Source organism: Rhipicephalus microplus, chromosome 9 (assembly GCF_043290135.1).
Source record: "Rhipicephalus microplus isolate Deutch F79 chromosome 9, USDA_Rmic, whole genome shotgun sequence".
NCBI lineage: Eukaryota > Metazoa > Arthropoda > Arachnida > Ixodida > Ixodidae > Rhipicephalus > Rhipicephalus microplus.
Window position 1 is genome coordinate 34,694,665 of NC_134708.1, and position 26,199 is coordinate 34,720,863.

General features: G+C 43.0%; 1 protein-coding gene across 2 annotated transcripts in view; it reads right to left on the reverse strand.

The window, feature by feature from the left end:
- LOC142771293 (sodium-dependent proline transporter-like) overlaps positions 1-26,199 on the reverse strand; it is a 148,746-nt gene that overhangs the window by 117,886 nt on the left and 4,661 nt on the right. For both annotated transcript variants that reach the window (XM_075872769.1, XM_075872768.1), the window contains exon 2: positions 9,424-9,533. The gene's annotated coding sequence lies outside the window, so the exon portion shown is untranslated. The remainder of the gene's footprint in view (positions 1-9,423; positions 9,534-26,199) is intronic.

Below are 26,199 nucleotides of genomic sequence, written 5' to 3' on the forward strand. Positions count from 1 at the left end.
CGGGGGGGGGGGGTGCAAGCTATCTCTTTGTAGGTAATTAGTTGAGCCCACTTCTTCAACCACTGTTTAGTAGTTTCCCGACTGAGTTGAGTAGTCGGGAAAGGCCAATTAGGCAACACTGGTCCACTAAATATCGGAAGGAAACACACGCAGGGCAAGCGCCCATTGAGGCCGTGCACGATCCACAAAGCGCGTTCAGAAAAGCCTGTCAAGAAAGATGCACGTCGTGTCAAAAACGCATGCTGCTTAAATGAAAAACTTTGAATTAGGACAGATTAAAGTAAGACGGAACCATTCGAACAGGTAATGTTATTTTATTTGCAGAATGTGTGATCGGTCATGGTTCAATATACTCTTTCACCTCGTGTGTAGTGTCGTAAACACAGTTGCCAATCTTCCACATTACAGTAAAGTACGTACGTCTCACGTACTTAACTGTAAAGGTACGTAAGTACGTACCTTTACAGTAAACTAAGTTTTCAGTAAAGGCTTCTCAGTTCTTGCTCTTCAAACTGCTCAACTCTAGATGAATGAAACGCACTTGCCGCTTCTGGTTGTTACCTATAAACCGTTTTGCTGATGTATTTGCCCTTACTTCTCCTAGAAATTATGTGTTGAAAGGTACCAATACTCTGCTTTTCTTTATTGCTTGAACATTTGGAAATACTACATTCAGCGTGCATATATCTAAGGCCAACTTTCCAAACAACGAGAAAACGAATAAATCACAGTAGACCTCGAGTACTTGATAACTAGATAAATTGACTCGAACATATTAAAAAGAATGCTCCTAGACAGCTACGTTCTACGTACTCTGCCTTTCTTTCCAAGAACCAAATGGCTCTATGGAGTGCGAAATGCCCCTAGATACTGAAATTTTCAGTACGCTAACAAGCCAGCGTGTGCAATTGTTAGTATCGGCTATACCAATAATACCGAATAAGAAAATATTCAACCTCAAACCTCTAATACTCTAAAGTTCTGGAGCGTATCAATTATCACGAACAAGCCCACGTACTTAAGCACGCCCAGAAAAGTATTACAATGAGTAACATTTTCAAAGACGAGTGACAGAAAATGGGTTATTTGAAGCCTACAAAGTTCTGACAAAGTAAGATACTCAGACGTAGCTCACCTCATAAGTCCAATGAGAAAATACAAGTCTTAACCCTACGGATTAAGTAAGACTTGCCTTTGTCGGAGGAGCCTTAGTGGGAGTGACTGACCACACGACGGCAAGCCCTCATTAGGCTCAAAACTCAAGGCGTGTTACTCAAAATACTTTATATGTAACACTCTGCATACCGGACCTGCCTTTACTAAGACAACAACCTTGCTTGCTCAGAATGAGACAGAACGCCGTCGCTGTCTGCATTCCCGTAAGATTTCGAAATCTAAGCTAAATTAATGTCGTAGGTTTCTGAGTGCTCCTAATTTAGTTTGCAGATAGTCGGAGCAGTGTAATTTGCAGGAAATCGGAGCAGTGTAATTCGTGAAAGGCGAGACGTAGTAAATTTCCGCTGTGTGGTCTAGTTTTTAGTAACCACAACTCGCAAGCCCACGAGCGACGGTGCGTGTTCTTGGAATCTCGCCTCCTTCATATAATTTTCAGCATGCCCGAGATATTTCATGCAATCTGGCTTAGTGTGCTTAGTCGTCTGAAGCGCTTGCACAACCTTTGCTTCATCAACTTTCATAATTTAGAGAAAGGTCTTATAAATAAATGATACACCCTCTGAGTGAGTAGTATTCTGGGCTACAATGCGTGGGTGCCGCTGCTGCGGTGGCATATTGTTTTGTTTTTCTTTTGTTATAACCTTATCGGACTCCTACATTTGTCGTGTTTCTATGCAATTTTTTTATTTTGTTAAAAAATCACTGTTACCTAAAAATTTGAAGTGATTTGATTGGTTGCGGTTTATTTCTACATAAAAACAAGATTCCAAACCAAGAAGCTGGAAGTTATCACTTTCTAAATATCTTCCTGTTCTCTGCTGCACGCGCATATTACGTAAGGAAGTTAGTAAACACATGTATGTATGTATGTATGTATGTATGTATGTATGTATGTATGTATGTATGTATGTATGTATGTATGTATGTATGTATGTATGTATGTATGTATGTATGTATGTATGTATGTATGTATGTACGTACGTATGTATGTATGTATGTATGTATGTATGTATGTATGTATGTATGTATGTATGTATGTATGTATGTATGTATGTATGTACTGTGAAGAGAGAATAAAATGAGGGACAGGCAGGGAGGTTAACTAGAAATTGCAGCATTCGGTTTGCTACCCCACCCTAAGAGAAGGGAGAATGGGGACGTCCGTACGTTAGTATGCGTGTGCAGTAAAGAACAGGAAGATATTTAAAGCAGGGTGGGGTAAAATGAGACACGGGACGAAACGCGACAATTTGATTTTGCCGACTTCTGTAGCTAATGCAAAAAGCACTTTTCTTTGTTTCTTTAATTCAGCGATAGGTGCTGGTAGTTCTCTGCTTTTTTAGGTGTAAATGTTTGTCATTGCTCACAGCGTTTGTCGCTGTGTATTTTACCCGCCAAAAAGGAGCGAAATTCTGATCGGCGGAAATTTTGAATCCTTGAATGAAGCTACTCCGACGTCAGTACAACAACTTACGTAGCTATTTTGTTACTACATACTACTAGCGACATGCCACCAACACATTGGTTTTATGGTGCAAGGTGCCAAAGCAGATTTTCCATTTTAAATTCAGTCATGTGGGAGAGGCAAACCGTGACAAAAGGGCATCAAAGTGCCTTAAATGGTGTCTTATTATGTGAACCATTTAATCATACTAATAATACATTAAACATTTTTTAGGAAGGTGAGGATGTATAGGAAACTATTATATAGAGCTTCATGGGTGGAAAACGACATCAGAAAACACAGACTGCTGTTGAGAACAGGACTCACTCCATTCGCACTATAATGGAGGCTGTCCCGCTTTCTCAAAGATGCTCTCAAGAGGCGCATGAAAAAAATTAAAAGGATCTCCAAGTCATGCTGCTCATTGACACGCCTTAGAATCGGGATTTAACAAGTGTTTTTATCGCAGCAAAGTAATAAATAAAAATAACAAGCAATAAAAAAGCTCAAATCTGTCGACTCACAAAGCCCGACTGAAGAAGCTGAAAAAAAAAACAAGCCCTTACATTTATGCATCAAAACGGCAAAAGGAGGCGAAAAAGATGCGTAAGAATATATCCAGCCTCGAATTATTGAATAATAAATGAAGTGCAACTGTTCAATAAAAACACCACTAGCACAAAGAAATACTTGGGGTGCTTGATCTGCTTAGAGTTTTAGAACAACACAGCTGCGAGATCTGTCTGGATTCATTGCGTGTACTGCAAAAAGTGGTCTCGTGGAGACTGCGTGGGGGTCAACGGGGAGAATTTCAAGGGCTTCAACTTGAAAGTCTGAAGGGATCAAATTTTTTCCCCACTGTCTCGTTTTGCCCAGCTGGTTGCGGCAAAATGGGACATCTGATGGATTTCTAAGTTTATTTTGAAAACACCGCTTTGAACTGTGGCAACATGGTCATAATTATGCAGCACATACCTTTCATCTGAATAAAATTTGCCTCATTGACAATAAGCGATAAAAACTAAAATAAGTGTTTTCACAATTTTCAAATTTTTGTCGCATCTTACTGCGCTTTACCCTAAACTTTATTTCTTTGACCTGGGTGTTAACGCCTGCAGGTGGGTGGTCACTTTAGTCCGGGAACCCGTTAGTTTGGGCTCAAAACCAGAAATACTAAATAAAATCACGCACAGTTCATGCAAACGCATCAGCAACGCACGCAACGAAACAGCCCTGTTTACTCGTCAAAGAGTTCTGCATGAACGGTTCTAAATGCCGACCCGAAAGCGTTTGAGGAGGAGCCAAGAACGGCAACGTTTCGTTGTGTGATGCTGGGGAGGGGGAACCAGGAGTCACGTGCGCATTCGAAATTGCAGAGTCGACGGTAATTTTCGGGTATGCAAATGCGTTGAAAAACAAATTTGCATATTTTCAGCCAGCTTGCTTCACAGTCTAACGAGCCGCTTACAAGTTTCCTGCTGCATATTTCTCGAGACTAAGTTTAGAATTTCCTTTTTTATTAGCTTGTTCCTTATTCACGTCATTAGTGCAGGTAGTCTATCGTTACGCAAGCTTTATTTTTTTTTGTAAATACGATGGTAGTTTTCGCTTGACCTAAACAAATCTAAGGCTTATTCGCTTGTTGTCTCAGTTTGTGAGACTGCGTGAGCATTTCTCTTGGCTATACTATTGAGTTTTGTAGAATAATAAAACGACTACCAATAAATGTAGCTACATAATATTACGGGGTTTACTTCCCAAAAACACACTACGATCACGAGAGAAACCATAGCAGGAGGCTGTGCGCGAATTTCAACTTTCTGGAGTTTCCAAACGATTGATGTGTGGGGTTTAAGGTCCCAAAACCACCATACTATTATGAGACACGCCGTAGTAGAGCGTTCCGTAAATTTCGACCACCTAGGGTTCTTTAACTTACGTACAAATCTGAACACACGGACCTAAAGCATTTTAGCCTCCATCGAAAACGCAGCCGGAATTCGATCCCATGACCTGCAGATCAACAGCTGAGTACCCTATCCACTGGACCACCACGGTGCGGCTTTGGAGTTCCTTAACGCTCGCCAACATCACAATGAACCAATTTGAATAAAAGTGAAAAAACAAAACAATGGGGCATATATTTCTAGCCTGCTTTTACTATCCTTGTAAACATAATTCAGGAGGAGTGAGAATATATGAAGGTAGCCTTATAACTGCTGCCAGCAATGACAAAATACCTGGCTGCTCTAGACGACAATACGTTGGCGAAATAGGTAAATATTTGTAGATAATGTTACTTTATACAAACTGGGATAACTAACGAAAGTAGCCACCCAACTAATCCATACGAATGGGTTCTCAGGAGAGCTTCAATGTGTGGCCAGGGTGTTTATCGCTAGCGTTTTCCCGATGGTTCAGTAACAATTTTACCAACCATTGCTTACGTATGTCTTGAAGTCTGAAATGGTGTTGCTTTTCCGAGCAATAACGTCTGCATTTTCAATTGACCAGTGCTGCGTGGTGGGGCCCAATTACTTTCGTACATAGGCTACAGGAGTACTTGCCCACATGAAAGGGAAATTTTGGTTTCGCCTACAGATATACAGGATCTGGATTCACCCGAGAGTTCGCCCTATTGCTTCTCTGTAAGATAAGTTTACCAATATGATCATTTTATTATTAGTAATAATATTATTGATACTGCTAGCATTGTAATGTCTGTTTTTATTTAATGCGCCTAATGAACAACAGTTGTAGGTAAAAAAGTTCAGAGAACAATCAAAACATTTGCATGTGTACTTGGCGCAAATAGGTCAGTGTAGAGCAGAAAAAAATCAATCCCAGCTGTCTCATACTTCTTCTGTTGCGTAGGAACCATGAAAAATAACTTGTCTTTCAAATATATTGTTCTGGAACTAACATTTGAACTTATGGTATAAATCGCATATTGAATGGATGTTGGAGGCGCTCTTTATATTTAATGAACATATACCAAGACGATTCGCATGCCTAATGTTCAGATTTTTCTCATAATTAATGTTTTTACCACAGAGCATCCTTTACAGAAAAAAGAAACCTGGACGAGGCATTTGAGGCGAAAAGTTTGGCTACCTGGAATGGAGCTACCTATGACTTGATTATCAGAGTAAAAGGACACGGACGAACAAATCGTCCTTGTCTCTTTTTACACAATCCCGTGTTTCTTTTTGTTCTCGGCTCTTTTTATGCTACCAGGCATCTCTTATTTTATCTCAAAGTGAACAGTTCGGAAACGGAAAAATGCAATGACAGGTTGGTGCAGAAAGTAAAATCTCTAGTATCAAAGGCAACAGTTGCTTGATTGATTGATATGTGGGGTTTAACGTCCCAAAACCACCATATGAATGTGAGAGCCGCCGTACTGGAGGGCTCCGGAAATTTCTACCACCTGGGGTTCTTTAACGTGCACCCAAATCTGAGCACCCGGGACTACAACATTTCCGCCACCATTGAAAATGCCGCCGCCACTGGGATATGAACCCGCGACCTGCGAGTCAACAGCCGAGTACCTTAGCCACTAGACCACCGTAGCGGGGTCGTCAAAGGCAACGAATAGCATCTAGAGTTAACAAAAAAGTAACACAGAAACTTCTGTGTTATTCGTGCTACTCATGCAATTACGAAAACTGGATGCCAACAAAAACACAGTCGAAGAATGGGATATAAGCAAGAAGAAACGTCTTCGAACAAACTACCCAGCGAAACAGAAGACGAAGTAAGAAAGGCAACACGGAAGACGAAGTAAGCAAAAAAAAAGACAACTAACAAGAATAGCCTTGTAACCTATTAACTAAAAATTCATATAAACCACATAGAGCCTCAACAAAGATGAAGTGTCATTATCAAAGAATGCCAAAGTAACACAAAAGCACAGGAATGCAGTTAAAAATTTCGTTCAGTTTAGGTTACGTAGACGCTGTAGCGCGTTCAACGAAGAAACACTGACTGCTTGTCGAAAACCAATAAAGGGGTTTCTCAGGTATTGGAACTGGTGTTTTGAAGTGAAGTCATTTCATTCATATACTGCAAGAAGAGGGAAAAATCACTTAACAACTAATGACCAGTGTAGAGACAACAATTCACGATGTATACGTTAATAAGAGTCAGCGCAGAGATTAACCTACGTTGATGAGGAGAAAAATAGATTCAGCGATGTAGGAATTAGGCGTCGAATTTACTTTGAATAAACCATTAGGATGAAGCCCGGGCCGCTAACGGAAAATTTAGAGCACCGAGAAAGTTTTAATGCACTATTTAGGAAGGATACCAAGTTAAGTTGTCTTAAAAATGGAAAAGAAAGCTTACAAAATTATTGATGCGAAAATTTCCTCAGATAATTGCTATCACCTCATACATCTACTAGAGTAGGAGCGTGGATGTTCACTGATTTTTTACTTAGTTTGCGTGGCATCATTCGATTGGCCACCGATGCTGGTGTCATGACGTATCGTTATATCTCGCCAACATTTTGAACACGCCACCACGTTTGGTTCACCTTGATATGAATACGTCAATACGACGCCTTCATTGAATGGCACATGTAAATATAGCTTAAAGGAACTAGCTTGCAGTGCCAGTGGGAATACAAAGAGGTGATGTAGTCTGCATTTTCCGGTGTTCGAGCTAAGTGGCAGGGCCTTCAATTGAACTATAGACATATCAGGCAAGTGTGACAGCTGTCACAGGTTGTCGAGGTGGCGTGTCGGTTCGGCTGAGAGGAAGCAGCTCTCGCTTCCCGCTCACAGCTTACAGCGACAAGAGACGCCTGACAGCCGCCGTATCTGCTATGGGACTCCGTCGGGACTCGGTATAGGGAAATAACAGCGTAGCGAATAAATAAAAAGAATAAAACAAACGTACAAAGAAAAAAATTGCAGTATATATTACGTACTCATATAGGACGACATGCAGGTGAGCGCCACCTTTTTTTTTCTTTCTTCTCCGTCGATGTATTTATCCTGTCCCGTCTCCCACAAAGAAGTTTTCATGCCTAGCGTCGTAGTTTCGTAGTGCCTCCGCCATCAGCTTTCCTCTGACCAAGCGACGATATCATGTGATGACGTCACCACGTGAAGTAGCGTGCTGTGACTTCACAGTGACGTCATGATAGCAAATTCCGGCAATCTATAACGTCGTTATGGTGACATATGATAGCGTCATCTTGTGATATATATTGCATTGCTTGTTTTGACGATGATGCTTCGAGCCTACCACGCCAGTGACACGGAATACCAGTTAATTTTCACGTTTGATATGTAATCTACATCTTCCGCTTTATTAGAACGATGATGGGAATAAACAGTAGGAAACCGCTGACTAGGAACTGGTGAATGCACACCGAGATTAACAAGGCAAAGCGTCGTTATATATATACACATTATCAAAGAAAAGTGGTAAAAATTTCGTCATTCGTCTTGCACGGTTCTTTCCGCCTACATAGCTTATTTGAATACAGATTGTCCTTAAAACCATTATGTCCCTTTTATTCTTTTATTTTTCTCTGTAGTGCGCGTTTACTGCCACTACGCAACAAAAGGAATATAAAAACATACAGCCCCTTACATATTGAACTATGACAGCTCGAAGGCGAAACCAAGCAAGTGTGGCTATATTTCTGTGCAATTCGTGTCCGGCGTACGCCACTCTTTATTGTACCTACTAGCGCGAACGAAGCAAATAGCTAAAAGCAGAGAAAGGCAAGCAACTGCACTGCCTATGTGGCACATGTATTGATGGTTAATGTGTTAGCTGATTACAAATATACCATTCTAAAAATATAAATTAGGCTTCGAGAAGGCTGGTGAGTAATTTATTTATAAGATAACTCACGGCCTAGTCACTCGAAGCAACAGATGCTGCGAAAATAAGGGGCACGTTGTTTCGGTTCATGTCTATAGTATGATATATAGCATGACAAAGAAGGTGCCATTTAAAAACGTCCAAAATTACGTGAGCACACCTGTTTAGCGCTATTTTCTTTTCCTATAATAGGCATCATTACTATCGTTACCTGCTTTTCGGCAAATAAACACTGCAAAATATTGAAGAAGTGATCATAAAAAAAATACTTCACAATCGAAGTTGACCACTCACGTACACTGCAAACTCTGAAAAGTGGTACAAACTCACGATTCGCGAACTGTGCATAAATATGCACAATATGAAATAAAAGTCGCTACATCGATGAAGAGGAAATCAATAATATCTCTCCATGCATTCTTCCTACCTCTAACAACTGTAGTGATGAATACCGAAATGTGATGATGGTTTGGAGTGAATCAACATTATTTCTCTCTTTTTGAAATAATGGTAAAAGTACTTATGGTAAAAGAGTTTCAGCACTTGTTAGCGTCTGCTTTTATAGCTTTCCTCTGAAAACAAATATGCCAACAGTAAAATTTTCTAATGCGACACACTATTCTTTTTCTCGTTTCTTTCATGCAGTCATGCATAGACAAAAAAAAGACATTACTTTTTGTTAGCGTACACAGCGGCGCACCTGTGTCTAAACAGCGGAGCACACGTGAACGAAATTCAGAGGAAGAAAAAAAACACCCTAATTATGCGACAGCACATCGCAAACGCCTACTGATTAAAATACTTCATCAAAGCACAATAAAGTATATGCCTCAATGCACTAAAAAGTTTTGCACAGATTCAGAATGCAAGCTTGAAGCATGTCCCAGACGTAGCGTAGTGTCCTTCTTTTTTAGTGCTCGCCGAGAGCACCAACCGTTAATGAGACTCTTTTCAAAGCTTACCCTGTGATGCACTGCGAAGCGTAAACTTTGATGGCCCGCTCCTTGCATTTTACAGTCACCAAAATATGCCAAGCGTGACGACGAAGTCCTCATCTTTTATTTTCTGAGGTCTGCAGCCGCAAAAAAAAAAAAAAAACTTGAATGAACGCGTACGTAACAAAGGCAGCATGGACACTATGTAAACATTTTATCCTGAACACGAGAGCTTATTCTCAGAGAACTTCAAGAGCCCAACTTCTGCTTTATTCGTTGAAGTAACTTCCTGCGTGGACTGTAGGATAATTTGTCACGCAGTGTACAGCCGTATATAAAAAAAAAACTGCGAAGAAATGTATGTAAATGTATACAGAAAAAAAGAACAAGATATAAAGAGGTTGTTCGTTATAAAGGTGTACCTTATGCAGTGTTTAGGTCGTACGAGGAAAAAATTCTTTTTAGGACTGTTCTAGCGTAATACGTGTACACGAAATGCTGTTAGGCACAGCCGGTTTTATGGACCTCCGGAGAAAATGTGTGATTTTTTTTAATGTTTGAAGAATGCAGTTTTTATGCAAAACATGAGGAATACTTTTTTTTCTAATTTTTTTCTTTTCAATAAAGAACATCAATCTTAAGACTTCCGGTTCGAGGAACATGAAAAAAAGACGCGCTCCACATGCTTACTAAGTCGAGTAAGAGCAAGTCCACTATTCCGTTTCGTTCTGTTTTATCTGTTTTGCTGTGGAGAGGGTGGGGTCTATTATTCTACCGAATAAATGACTAGGCTAGGTAAAAATGGTTTACTGAAGAAGGTAATGTATTCTAAGCGCAACCATAACTTTCAAACTCCGTCCCAGGAAAAATATTGCACACAACATCTCTACAGTTCCTGGAAATAGGAAACGTGAAATATTCAGCATTTTATTAACTTTTCGTATCGCAAAAATTGCGCCACACTGCAGCATTATGTGCATGGATATATTTGCGTGATACACAGATGCGTGGAAAAATAAGACAACATTTTGTTTTACTTAATCAGCACCACTGTGCCTTTCGGTCGAGTTTTGATTATACTCGTATATCTTGCATTCTCACCAATGTTGATCTTGTTGAAGTTGTCAATTGCGTTGTGTGCCTAACATAAAAGAGGAACTCGTAAAAGGACAATTTAAGAGCTAAAACAGCAATGAAAAAAAATTGCTGAGCACACCTTCGTCGACCATAAGCTAAAAATAAGTATAGGTCCCACTCCTAAAACATCGGTGCTCTCGTTCTTCATCCCTCTAAGAAGGTCGTACTTGTTTCTGGTACTCGTTCGAAGGTTTTACATTTCAAAGTTAAGCATTATCTTCACTTACTCAAATAATTCTTTTTGGCTGAACACTAAAATCACAATTCCAGATAAAATTGGTCGATCCTTCAAGCTTACCTTCTAAAGCTGGCAAGAATAAATTTTTATGTTTGAAAAAAAGCTCACAGGTGTGCCAGACGTCAATAAATTTATGAATATTCTTGCGTTGTAAAGGTCGATCAGCTCAGCTCGTTTCAAACTAAGAACAGAAATATAATGCTAGTCTCGGATTCTTGTGCATGTTCTCCTAGTAGTCAGCTAAGAAAACAACACGAGGCCTTCTGCAATTCTTGAAGGTAAGAGAACTGAGCGACCACGTGTAAAATCTTGCTATGTGTAGGGTGCGCAAAGTGCATCTTCCCCGTCACTCGTTCTTTCTCTCTTTCACTCCGTTATTTTCTTCTCCCTCCCCACGTGTAGGGTCCCAAACAGAACGTAGTCAAGTTAACCTCCCTACCCTTCTTATATTACTTCTCTCTCTCTCTTTCTCGCATTCACTATTCACCCCGCCGAACCCATGCCAAGGCACTTTTGTGCAGAGGATTCCTGCGGTGGGCACAGCATATGCCCTCTGCCAACGCAAAAACAAATCTGTTTTGAACGTTTACGATTGATTCACTACGTGGCGCCACCAAGCAAAGCATAAAAGTTTGTTGTGATGCCAGGCGCAGTATCGACTGTCTTGCGTTGCTTTCGATGAAGGTATTAAGCCAGTGCCATTAATTTCCTTTGTGAACACCCAGAACAAGTCATTTTAGGGACAGTGTCATGCATTTTTGTACTGGAGTACATGGAACCTTGAGTTTACGTTTTCTGCTGCCCAGTGTATGAGGTGTCCAGGTTTCCCTTAAGCTACTCAATCCAGCTTTTCCGCGTGGTAACTTCAGCAATTTTGTTGCAAATAAATTCAATTCTATTCAACGAAAGCGCGCCTTGACCTCAAAATCAACCTCTCAGTGCACATGCTCAAATCCGCTTAGACATTGCAATGCTAATTGATGTATAATAGCGTACGCGGTGCTGTTAGACATGCCATATAAAACTTTCCATTATATAGTTTTTGTTACGTGTACTGATAGCTACCCGCATTTTTTTTTTGTTTCTTGGTGCCCTCCCCGCTTTCTTTCATACGCCAGCTTCTTGGGAGTCACGAACATAGAACTCTCTATCAACGCATTCAGACTTGAAGTATTGCTTGGTCTCTATAATATTGATGTATTACTTATAGGGAGAGCTGGCTGAAGTTAAGCGGAGTGGGGAACCTTGAAGACAAGAAACAATTGCGGACGTGGGATGTGAATGGTGCCGACGTCACGACAAGCAGGTTACAACTGATGCATGTTCACCAATACATGTTCACAAGTTTTTTCACGTCTAGGAACAGGCCTGCACTATCGCATAGTAGACACTGGAATACTCCAAATTACCCCGTTCTTTTTAACTGTACAGAATTTTATGTATATTTAGTGAAGCCCTCCTCCCTACTTCGGGTGGTGAATGAAGGGGTATTTACAAGAATTTTTGCCGTCGGGACACCATACCAGATTGATTACTACGAACCTACAGATATCACCTGCAAAATATCAACAGCGAATATCTTCCATGACCATTCTCGGCAGCATGTGGCTTGGAGTATCCTTTATGAACGCCTTTGCTAGCCGCATCGGATGGGCAGACGCTGCTGCGTGTGACTAACGCTGCTCTGACGAAAGCATTGAACATATGTTAGGCAGTGCCCTCAGTATAGTTGTCAGATGCAGTCCTTGTCAGCAGTGTTGTGCACGCCTTAAAGACGAGCCGTTTTCAGAAAAATCAATTTTGTAATGCCGGAAGAATGGAGCTTAACGCCAGGAAGTGACGAAGCCCCCATGAAGTTTCTGCGAGTGACAAGCCTTATCGAACGATTTTAACATTCCAGCGTATCTCTCTCTCTCTCTGTGTCTGTGTCTGTGTGTCTGTGTGTCTGTGTGTGTGTGTGTGTGTGTGTGTGCGTGTGTGTGTGTGTGTTTCACATTCCCTCCTTCCCTTTCTCACTCTTTTCTTTCTTACTTTTCTGCCTCCCCTTACTACCCCTTTTCCAGTGCAGGGTAGCGAACCTGATCATAGCTTTTGTTTAACCTCCAACCTTTTCCACATCTCTTTTCTCTGTATCTGTCTCTCAACTGCGACTATAGCCTGGAAGGTATTTTACTTAAATTGCGAAGTTTGCTTCCGTGATAGAGCACTTCACGGTAGGAATACCCTCAAAACAGACACCACGGTGAGCCCTTTACTTGCCTCCCGTCACCACGTTGCAATCAATATATGTCATGATTACGTCATAGCAAACAATTTCTTTTTTCATCGGTATGAGTTATGATTGCTTCATAAACACCAGTTTTCTTTTGCGGCATTCGCTCCAGTAAACTGATGGTCGGCGGCAACTCGCAAGCCTGTGGCCACGGCACGTGCATTGAAAGTTTTGCGTTTGGCTACACTATTTTACCGTCTCTCGTTCGGAAGGGCTTCTTGATGCGGACCACGGGGAAGTGTGTGACAGCTCTGTGTTGTGACACGTTTAAGCGTTGCACAGTCTAGGTATAGTAGTTTTACCCGGCGGGTTGTTTTTAGAGCGCTCTCAAACCAAAACTGAGCCTTGTTGGTATAATTGGGAGCCTGTGATTAATTATCTGTCACCCGCTGCAGTAAATGATGTGCCGTTTTATGACTGACAGGCCCCCAGCAATACACTGCAGCAAAAGTTAAAACAACGCAACTTCAGAAATATTTTGTCAGTACTCCTTTAAATTATTTTGCAAGCATTTGTTGGAACGGTTAGCATTTTGTGCAAAAGATAATGACATGCACGTCACACGATCGAAACGCGACTACAAATGGGCAGGCACCACACCAGTGTGGAAGCCGTCCGAATTCTAAAGGAAACCATGTTTGTGAACCATCGCCTACCAATGCCGCGCAGCCTGCTATGTATTTTCTAAATGGTTGTAAATATATCCGAAAAAGTTAGCGCTTTTGGAAGCAGCTTAGTCAGCATTACATGAACTCTGACATTTCAGTTGCATCATGACTGGTTATCATGTCTGGTGACTGATGTATAATATCCGGTTTAGCAGCCTCTCCAGCGAAACAAGGCAACCGAATTAAGTGACACAGCAACGCGCGGGACCTACGCCCCTGATTACGTTATGGTGCGACGTCATCGCATGACGTCAGAATCACGTCGCAAATCACAAACATCCGTGACGTCTTCATTACATCATTGTAACGTCACGAAAGAAGGTTATCACATGATATCCTCGAATACTTAAAGGAGAGATGATGTCGCAGGTTTTGTAGCACCTCGTGAGGTGCAGAATTCCTTTAAGAGCAAGGAACAACTCAATTGACGGAAAAAATTAAGATAGATGTAATGACAGAAAAGTGGACAGTCAGCCTGAATCGATTCTGACGATGAAATTGACGATGAATTGAAGCCTTGAATTTTCAAAACCTAGTTACAGTCTTCTTTTCAACTATTGTCTCAAGGCATAACTTGTTCAGAGTTTTAAAAAAAATATCGCGCTGATCACAATGTGTAGGTCTGAAAAAAAACTTTTTTGGGAAAAAGGAATGAACCCCAGCCCATTATGTCAGCCTAGTCGTTAGCGACAGTGAAGACAGAATGGAAGATAACATCTTAACTACAGAAATTGATATGGCAGAAAATGCAGTGATAGCGCTAGCAGTATCGACCTGTGCTGACACCACAATAATACTAACTGATTCGCAAGCAGCTCGTCGAAATTCTCAGGAAGGAAAATTTTACAAGCAAGCCTCAGAGATTCCTGTCACTTCAGCAAAGATGAATCTACCAAAAACGTACATCGTTCGGATTCCAGGTCACGACTCCTTAATGGGAAGTGAGGCATTCGATGCTTTCGCCCGAGCTCTTATTCACCGGGCCATCCCACAGGATGAGCTAAGAAGGAAGCAAGATGTACTTAAAAGACACAACGATGTACGGCAGCACTACAGGCTAAACAGAAAAAATTATCAGCCAGCACACCCCAGCATGCCTCGGGAAGGGGCAGTAACCCTCAGGAAGCTGCAAACTAACGCTTACGTTTACGGTACGCTGCTCCCTGAATCTCACTAACCGAGAACTCCTACACCTGCAAGTACCTTGATGTCCCAGCAATCCTATTTCATACGGTATGGGGATGCAGACAAAGCCCTGGAGCCACTATACTAACGCAAGAGGAGTGGGAGGCTAAGTTATCGGACCAAGGCCTAAAGAATCAGCACAGTCTGGTTCAACGCACGTTGGAGATGGCGAAGGCCTGCGGCTACCTGGAATAGGGAGGCCACCCACCTTGGGCGAAGAACGCTCTTGCTCAAATCATAGTTTATCGTCTCTCTCTCTCTCTGTCTCTCTCTCCGGTACTCGTTCCTTGACATAGTTCCACAAAAAAGTAGTCAGATTTTCTCTGCATACTGTATCGTGGGCAGACGCACAAGAAATGTTTAATGATTTCTAGAGTGCCACCCAGCTTAGAGTTCGTAATATAGTGCGTCTCTTTCTCACTGCTCCTCACTGTCCTTCAACACGTATGGGCCTTCATTGTTAACCTTAACGCAATGCCAAGTGTACAGGTACGCTTTATACTTGAGGTATTTCTGATTGTAGCATGCGGGCAGAACGTTGCAATCGGTGATCTCCATGCGCAGCGTTACACATTAACGTCTCCGGCTCATATGAGGACAAGATTGGATCTTCGCCAGTCTGATGGATCAGTAACGGATACCCCGGACAGTAATGGATAGCCAGGGCCCCATCTGAGTGTTCTAGTGAAAGGAGTAGGTCACGTCTGCAGAAGTGCTTGGTGTCATCCATCAATGCGTGCTCAGTGCTGAAATAACATGCCCTCTCACCGCTACCGACCGATCCATCTCTTCCCGTCCGGCAGCATCTATTCGGGAGCCGTCAGTGTCGAGCTACAGTGCAACGGCGCACATAAACACCAAAAAAAAAAAAAAAACGCGTACGAGGTTTTCAATAGCAACTTTCTAGCTGCAGGAAGATTTGGTTACCATAGAACGGCTTTTGATGGGAAGCTGGATTTGATGAAAGATATTCGACAAGCTCTTCAACTCAGTAAACGCGGGGAATTCAACTTCATTCAGGTTAGTTAGATTCGAAGCAACACGTTGTGGTTCACGGTGCCACGGATGGTCTGGAGGCGCGCTCTCGCTCCCTTCCTTTACGGCGTGCGCACGGGGGGCTGTTGCTACCTATGGCCACAATTTCGTGGGGGCACTCCGAGCCAACCCGCTCCCGGCCATTGCAGAGGATAGCGCGTGCAGGGAGCGCTTGGCTTCCGACTTACCGTGGCGCTTTCTGAAGTTACTCTACATGGTGTTCATAATACCAATTTAATATAAACATGGTAGCAAGTATATATCATGACTCTGGTCAATTCCGCTCTTCAGAAGTGGTGGCGCAGGCCGCTCATTCGACCGCTTCTGTTGCTCGGCAGAGCATCGACATGATTATAACAAAGCCTTTTCTTTAGTTTTCTCTAACCTCGAGAATAAGTAAGAGGATGAATATTGCACTTGGTTGAGCAAATGGTTTAGTTGTGGTTTTGGAAATGTTTATTTCAAATGCACATGCCGGCCATCGCTGTACTTGAAAATAGCGAAATTGCACATTTTTTTCTTGAAGGCATCCTAAATAGTGCTTTAATATTGAAATAAATACTTCAAAAAGGTGAAAGTCACTGCATAATGGGGACGGCCACACCGGAGACGAAGAGTAAACATTAAAAAACATTCAGAGAATCTTTTCAATGGGAAACAGAATGTTCTCCTTCGTACTGCAACAATATGCGCACGAAGAACTAAAAAAAGCACTGCTGGTGAAACACTGTAGTGACAATCACAGTTTAGAGTAGTCACATCTGTCAAAGCCTGAAATGCTTCCGCGAGGGCTTGTGAATGAAACCAGAAGGCTTGTCATTCTGATCTGTTAACCTCTTTGTGTAGTTTACTAGAAGAATCTGGAGAAACTTTTCAGAAATAATATGAGCCAGCGTTCTGGCGTGACTCTTTTTGGCGTGCCCCCCCCCCCCCCAAATACACCACTCTGGCAGTTACGTCTCCATTCGTACGCCCGCATAAAACGCTGAACATGCCACCGCTTGCTTTGCGCCGGAATTTCTCCAGATTATCTTTTTCCACACTCTGTATCATAGTAACACATCATTTGCGGGGTCGTATATTTTACCGCCATGTCATACTTCTAGTCGCACCGATCATGCTTACAAAGATAACCCTATCTCAGTGGCTCGTCATAAGGATGAGATTACCCGTCTCATTGTAAAAACGAGCACAAGGACGCACTCGGTGATATCTGCATCAGCATGGTCATCCCAAAACCACGATATGGTTATGAAGAACCCCGTAGTGGAGCTCTCCGGAAATTTCGTTCACCTGGGCTTCTCTAACGTGCACCTTAATCTAACAACACGGGCCTCAAGCATTTTCGCCTCCTTCGAAAATAAGGTGGTAAGAACTTAAAAAATAAAGATTGTTGTGGCTAGTAGCGCTGCGTGTGCGTGTTCTTTTGCCGAGTGCGGAGAAAGCCACACTGTCCCCACACGCACATGTACTTCCTTCACCGCTTCCTACAATCGGAAGAAGTAATTAGCATGGGAAATTGGCCGGGCACAGCTAGTTTACAATACGAAGCGCATGCGGCGCAACGGGCTTTGGGGGGTCGGCTCGCGACGCCCTCTCGCGGAGCGCGCCGTCGTGACTGTATAGAAAAAGTTCCATTGTACTCCGCGTGGCTGCTCAGGCCGTAAGGAAAGGGAGCGCGCGCCTCCAGACCGGCCGTGAAGGTGCTTGGTTGCAAGCACACCTTAAACGCGACAAACCTTGCTGGTCACATCACAATAAGTCAGAACGTTTCATGAGAGGAAGAATGACTGAACAGAGGGTGCAGCTGGAGCACACGTTTCGGGCGGCCAATATTTATGTTCTTTTAAATGGTGGCTTCAGCAACAAATATTGCTCAATGACACCTTCCCGCAAACTTCAGCATTATCAGAAATATATACAATATTGTATATAAAAAAATACGAACTTGTCGTTTTAAATAATGTTTTGTACGTTATTTTCGACTTGCTAATTTGGTTTACTTTGATGTTTATTGGGTAGCTTATGCTGCTGCTAGATTAGTAGGATCTGCGTCATCGTTAAGCTGTTTGGGGCAACACTTTGAAGGGATAGCGCTAAAGCCCCGACATCGCAGAAAATCTATCGTTGCCCGTGGGCCGTATGACCGAGAGCGAAAAGTCGTGGTCGTAGATACAAGAAGGAAAAATACGAAACAGGCGAAAGAATACTGTGACCAATAATTTCTCAATAGTAACACAGAAACAATATTTCAAGTTTTACATACCAAAAACAAGATATTGCCGCGAACCATGCATTGGGTTCGTGACAATTGGGTTCGTGACTTTGCTGCGTGACAATATGAATATGAGAGATGCCGTAGTGAACAACTCCGGAAATTTCGACCACCTGGTGTTCTTTAACCTGCACTGACATGGCACAATACACGGACTTCTACCATTTCGCCTCCATGAAAACGCTACCACCGTGGCAGGGATTGAACTTGCGGACTTCGGGTCAACAGTCGAGCAGCCCTAATACTGCTCCTCCACGGCGGACTGCAACTTCATCATAGAAGCATCCGTTTAAAATAACCAGGGCGCTAACAATTGGCAACGTGAGGGTGAACTCACCTAGAAATCCAGAGCTAAAAGCGCGTAAACATATATTATTTGAAATAAGGTTGCAGAATTCCGCAAGGTGGGGGGAGGGGGCTGAGAAAGAGAAATCAGCAAGCAACCACCTGCAGCACGAAGCCGCATGGTAAGCACGTGTTTCGTGTTTTCGATCAATTCGTCCTCGTGCTGCCTGTATCTAGCGTCTGGTTTAGTTCAGTTGGTACAGCGACAGCCCCTGAAGGACGGTCTCGGGTTCAACTCTCGCTCCAGGCAAAAATGTTTCGGCAAATAAAGCTTTATTAGAAGTTGGTGTAGGTTTTCGTATGACTTTGTGCTGTAAACGGGTAGTTCTCAGTTCCACTTTCTTAATCCTTCCTCCATCTCGCTGGATTCCGCAGAATCGAGCTTCTATACAACAGAAAAAAGAAAGTACTGCACACTGAACACTGTTTCGCGGATGTAACAAAAAAAAAACGAACTACAAGCCGGAAAGCAAAAATCGGATGAATATCAGAAAGGAGACGGAATACGGAAATCACTGGATCACTGAACTGCATAAACCCAAGCGAGAATCGTTCACGAGTGTCATTTATTTCTCATGACAGCATACGCTCGGCGAAGGGTGAGGCGAGAAAATCACGTTCCACTTAGCGAAACAAGCGAGCTGTTAAAACGACGAGAAAATGGCGAGAACAGCACACGTCTATAAGAGCACACGCAGAAGAAAATAAACGCAAAGATAGTAAAAAGAAAAAAAAACTTGGGAGCCTTGGAATCAAGCCGTGCACAGGACGACAGCTGTCATTTTTCAGGATCGCTACACGGTTACTTCAAGGAAAGATATATATATATATTCGCTTTCGACTTAGTCGTCTACATTCTTCGCACGCAATAGTGTTGCTTCCGAAACGCGTGGGTTACTTCCGCTTTCTAATATCTTCCTCCATCTTCCCTCCTAATCTCTCGTATACTTGAGTTCCGTCCTTTCTGTGGACTCGAGCCCCGACGGAATATCATTTCTCGCTACGCTCCCTCACTCTGTGACAGCTTTTTGTATGTGCGCCTGCGCGTGTTTCTGTTTAAGGGTTGTAGTTTTTATGACGCTGCGTTCATCCGCACGGTGTGGGCGTATCAGATTACCAAGTGTTAAGTGGGAAGAGCCATATAAATTGGCAGTCCCAACCGAAATGTGACACCATGAGAAATTTTTAATATCATACAAGGCAGATACCATTTTAAAAAATGAAACACAAGGAGGTTGACACTGCTATTTATTAGGGGCTAAAGCTACTCGCGTAACAGTAGTGTGAAATTCTACATTTTGGGCATCATGCATGGCGTTTATAAAGCGTTCAGAACCCAGTGTTCGTTCTTCTATCTTCTTTTTTCAAGTTTCGGCGCGCACAAGCAAGGCCGTATTTATGCAATTTAGTTTAGATCGGTAATCTTAATCGGTACAGAAGAAATTGAATAAGACGGCCTCCAATTCCAGTAGTGTTAGTCAAATGCGTAAGCAGCCGGATAGCCCTTTTACACGGAGTTGCCTAAAATAGATTTACCAGCGCGAAAAAAAAAAGACAGAACATTTAGGAAGCACACACGCACACAGCGCTGAACTTACTACCGATTTATTACTTGAAGCGCAGGTCTCTTATGTAGGTACACGTCGAAATGCCAGTAAGATTAAATGACGAAAAGTGACGATGAAGACGACGTCACAACTGCTGGTCAAAAAGATAATAAACCGCGTGGTTTTCATCGTCTTCAAGCATTCTTTGTGTTGCTCCGATACGTGTTGCTCCGATACGAACAAAGAGGCCCTGCGTTCAAAGTAATAAATCAGTTGTGAGTTTAGTGCTGTGTGTTGGTATGTGTCCTTCCTAAATGTTCCGTCCTTTTTTCTCACTGGTAAGTCTATCTTAATCATGAACTAACTCGCCCAAGCAGCATTTTAGCTGAGTTGCTTAGTATCCTGCCCAAATACACCAAGTACACTAAAGAATTAGTTTATCAGGTCATTCGAACGGACAAAAAAAAACCCCACTAGGCAGGAAAAATGCATGGGCTACTGGTTGCGCGTTATGAAAGCTCAACACTAAAGCTAAGCGATGACAGAGTGCCTGAGCGAGAACGCGTAAATACATTTTTTCCCTGAATCATGAGTCCTACTGGCGCCTTTGCAGCTTCTGTCCATACCTACGTAAATCTCACGTCGTTGAGGAAATGCCATTGAGGAGACGTCGAGGTTACCGCACCCTCTCATTCCTAGAGCGATTTGTGGGTTCATAACTTTGCCTGCACTGGGTTTGTTTACTTTCGGTCAGCCTTGTCGCTTAAGTCCTACGACAGCGAGTTTCATCAATCTGGCTCATCGCTTCACCATGTAGCTTAAAAAGCAGAGCATAAAAACTCTGCCAACGATTTAGATAGCTCGCGCAAAATATGCCTCCGTATGCAATTCCTCATGAAGGGTAGATAACGTCTCAGCGACTTGTGATAATTAATTTTTTAAGGGTGAAAACCCTTACGCTGTGGGTCATATGTCCCGTGTCGTCGTAGTCGTAGTAGCCAGTTGCATTGCATTGCATGTCAATAAAGACGGTGTCACAGCATATCCACGGAGTGCATGACGATGAGTGGGGCGAAGCGTCCATCAGTCCGTCCGTGCTTTTGTGCATCCGTTTGTCCATCTATCCATCCGTCCGTGCACTTCGACCCACTCGCTATTATTCACCTCATGGTTATGCTGTGATCTTTCGCGTTTTATTGAAGAAACGAAGGATGAAAAAAGACATGATTGATTGATTGGCCAAAAAAAGAAAGGGTGTTGGCTAGTAAATGAAGATGTCCTACTCAGTATGAACTGACTCGCCTATTCACAGTGACTCGCTAATGGACACACACACACACACACACACACACACACACACACACACACACACACACACACACACACACACACACACACACACACACACACACACACCTATGCCTTCGAAGATGTCCACAGCCACCACAAATTTTACGTATTATCAATGTTCGCAGAGGCATTAAGCTACTTTTCCTGATGTATACGGCCAGGACCTTGCGCGAAATGATTCTTTTGCGTATAATGGGAATCAGATATCTGACGCTGGTGGAAGCAGTAGAATTTCAATTTTCGGGAGTTCAAGTACGAAGTGACCGTCTTGTATTTCTTCCAAGCAATTTTGTTCAACCACATCTCTCCGCATCCCCGAAAATGTCAAAAACAATGCTGTAAAAATAAAACTACCCGCCCTCGCGTTAAAAAAAAAAAACTTCCGGTCATCTCATTTACCAGCTCCTAATATCGAACTAAAAGCGCGTTTTGAAGTTTTTTTTTCTAGAAAAAGGAAAGTCTCTGTTCAGATTTTTGATAAAAGATCATTGGTAAAGTTCAAGTGAATCTATTATAATTCTTATTTAGCTCAAAAAACATTTATTTGAGCATATTCTGCCAAATAAAGGAAGAAAAATATAAAAAAATCAGCAGGATATTTTCTAAAGCTCCTTTTGCCCACCAATGCTATTAACGCACATCGGTGGATGAAACCACATGTCATCAAAGGCGTGTATTTGTAAACAGTGAAATAGCCTAGATCAGAAGTTATGCGGCTGGGAAGAAGCGGTGTCAGGTCACGCGCAACAGCAACACTAACACTGCTTGCGTTCCAGCGCAGTTGTATCAGCAATGCACATTTGGGCTAGTTTCGAGTGTGATGAACTCACAGGGTACTAGAAAGCCAGCATAGCGTTGAAGAGTGGCCTTGAATGAGCATGCCATCGCACGAAAGCCACATGGCTTAACCTGATCAAGCAAGCAATACTTAGTGAAAACTTTGGTGAAGAAACTAGACCAGCCAGACGAATCGTCAACACCACCTGTCGTCTTTGGTGGCTCTCCGCATGCCCACTGGGCTAAACCGAAGAGAATCCACCCTTTTTTATCACTTACGGCTAGGGTTGGCATTTACAAAATCTTATTAGTTTGTCATAGGAATGGCCGACAACGCTCTCTGCGATGCCTGTCATTGTACAGAGATGCTACACCACATCCTGTGCGACTGTCCGTTATATGACATCCAGAGACAGTCACTGGCGTTCGCTCTTACGCGCATCGACAACAGCCAAATGTCTGTGGACACTATTCTTTAAAGTGCCCGAGAGAAGACATAGCAACAGTAGGCGACAAAAGCTCTGTTGAAATTCCTACGGGAGACGGACTTAAACAAGCGGCTACAACAGCAATGTCACACCACGAAATACAAGACTGGACTATGACTGAGTGTGTGCGCGTGTGCTGTGTAATGTGCTGAGTTTACCTCTCTTCCCTCTCTCCTCTCTATCTTTCATCTCACCCACCCCCTCTCATGCGCAGGGTAGCAAACCAGCTGCCTATATGCTGATTAACCTCCCTGCCATTATTTTTCTCCTATTTTTCCTCTTCTTGGTGAAACATGGGAGCCGAATGTAATGGGTGACAAAAGGAGTTACAGCTACGCTGTCCGACGCTTGTCGCAGCGTTGAACTGGTTCCATTTTTTTTCGCTATCAAATGTGTGCTACATTAGCCGACCTAACAAAATCACCTGTAACAAAAAGGACAGTAGCTGAAGTTTGTAGTACATTGGAGATATGAAATACGCTTTCTGGACTGTGTAAATAGCATACAGAAAGCCACATTTCGGATAACAAGCACACGCTTTCTTTAATTTACGGTTGGCACTACATCACAAAAAAAAGAAGCAAGAAAGAAAGATGAGTACAAAAATAGAACACCGACCCTCAGAAAGGAAGTATAAAGTGAGCAGCACCAATACCAGACCAAGTCATATTATACAAAAAAAAAACAGAATGCTACTCGCCATGACAAGGTTGGGTAGCCAAGCCAGTCGAAATGGTCTCACCGCGGCCTTCATACCACCGCCTGAGCTCACGCAGAAACCGTAAATTTCTCAAAACGACGCACCCTGGACAGAAAATGCTGACTTCTACGTAGATCTATATTTTTCTTCTCTTTTTTCATATTTTTATTTCAGACATGTTTCAGCCGAACAGAGCATGTTGGTCTGAATCCGTTCCACAATGCAGTTGTCGAGAGGGGCGACTAAAGTACAATACCGTATGAACATGTTCCCACTTGAGTGATGACCATATCAATACTTAATACTAGCATTGTGAGAATGTTCGATATAATAGCTGAACACGCACCAGCATCAAACACTCCGTGCTTGAGAAACATCGTGAAATATTGCGGACACAATATTTACCAAACTATCGGATATTCATAAGTTCATAATGTTAGTCCCAAACCCAACAAACCATTATGGTGGAGGGATCCGGAAATTGGGACCGCCTGAACTTCTTTAACATCAACCTGAAACAGCACATGGGTCTCAAGCTTATTCGCCTCCATCTAAAATGTGGTCTGCGATCGTGCAGCCTACGATTCAGCAGTGGAGCACCATAGCCACTACACCACCACGACAGATGATCTGGTTAAACGGGAGCCATAGGCATTCCCGTTTTTACTCAATCATGCGAGTTCGCACATGTATTTCACTTGCAAATTGTTGATTTAAAAAACAAAGGAGGTTAAGAAGCAGATGGGTGGTGAACTTATTAGGTCCAGGTCTCGTCAGGCATCCGCAGCTTGCCTTGCCGGGTGAAGGTTCACCACTTGGGCCTTAATGGTCGGGCGCGAGCTGTCTTCGATATCTTGGCGCTGAAATCTGAGGTCTGTTACTATGTGTGGTCTTAATATACATTCCCACGTGATATTATCGTGTTAAGAAGTATTAACAATTTAGAGTACTTGTTACTGAGCTATGGGAGGAGAGAAAGCAATCCAAGTAAACCATTGTGTTTAGAAAAGGTGGTAAAGGATTTAGAATACCTAGTACTCTACTATGGGATAGCAAAAAGCCGTCCAGTGGTCCTCACATTTCATGAAGCCGTGGCAAACTGGCATGCTCGAAATAAACAATTGTGTTTAGAAAAGGCAGGTAGCGATTCAGAGTATTAAGTACTTTATTATATGGCGAGATGCATGAAAGACTCATTGTGTTTAGAAAAAGTTTATATACACTATGTACAAAAAACAAAGATTTCATACCATTCCAGTAATAGGGCACATACAATTCGGAACATCCAGGTACCACGGCAAACATTACGTTTCAATGAAGACATCACTGCTCTAATATACATGACACTGTTGGCATACATGTACACAACAACTGAACGCAACATCATCATACAACGGTATAATGATGCAATACAGTCAATGTAACAAGAGGTTGCAGACGAAATCATTAATAACTACTCAACTGGGGTGCTTCGCACACCGTCGGTCGAAAAATGAGTTTTACTCTTTCTTGTTCAACATTGACGAAGGGGCACAACCAATGCACAGAAACTTGTGCTCCCCGAGGAAAAAAAGCTCCTCAGAGAAGAACGTGAGGATTTCTCGTCTCATTCACCCCAGTATCGGCCACAAAGCACGCCAGCGGCAATAGGCAGCTACGGCCTCACATCAGTTTTTCCAAACGATGAACAGCCCCGCAACTACTAAAAGAGCCGAGAAGCGCCCACGCGGGAATCGGCCATTCTACACGAATGTTCGCACACCTTGGCCCCAAAAACCAGCATAGACCGCATGCCAAAAAAAAGGCGGGAGACCACACATTGAATTGTCACATGTCTATTGGTCTCGATCATGACACAACTGGGGCATGCGGAAGTCCGAACCACCTGCCATCGGTGCAACCGGTCTCGAGTGGGAAGCAAGCCCCAGTACAACCACCAGATAAAGTCCCGGATATGTCCTGGCAACACTGCTGCAGGTATTGTTCTCCAAGAACGGTTCATTATAGATTGACAATTCTGGGGCACCAAGGGCCGTAGCAGGATGGCTATTGTGTCCACCACTTTAGATTCAACCACTTCTATCTCTGGGCACGTAGCCTTCAACCATCGGTGAATTGCCAGAAGGGCTCGATACGAAAATGGCAGTTCAGTTGATTGGGGACCTTGGTTAATTTGGCTAGCCGGCAGGAAAACGCATAGCGATGGCCAAAAGAATCTAAACTGTCCTGGCTGACGTCACTGGAGCTGGCTTCTTCAACTATCTGTAGGGGCGTCTCACTCGCGGTGCTGCTCCGCTCCTCAATGATGGAGACCTTGTCGCCTTGGGATTGAGTCTCCTTGATGACATGTTGATTTCCACTTGATTCTGCAGCTGTAGGATGAGCTGTAGATGTATAATCTATTTCTGTGGCAAATTCCCCAAGAGGCGCTTTGTCTGGCGAAGGCTCGGTCAGTTTTGCAGCTATTATCACTGGACGCGGGGCCCTGGACAAATCCACTGAACCTGGAGGAACTGCTGGGTCCGGGATGGCCGAGGACACTCTAGCCGTTGATTGATATGTGGGGTTTAACGTCCCAAAACCACTATATGATTATGAGAGACGCCTTAGTGGAGGGCTCCGGAAATTTAGACCACCTGGGGTTCTTTAACGTGCACCCAAATCTGAGCAGACGGGCCTACAACATTTCCGCCTCCATCGGAAATGCAGACGCCGCAGCCGGGATTCGAACCCGCGCCCTGCGGGTCAGCAGCCGAGTACCTTAGCCACTAGACCACCGCGGCGGG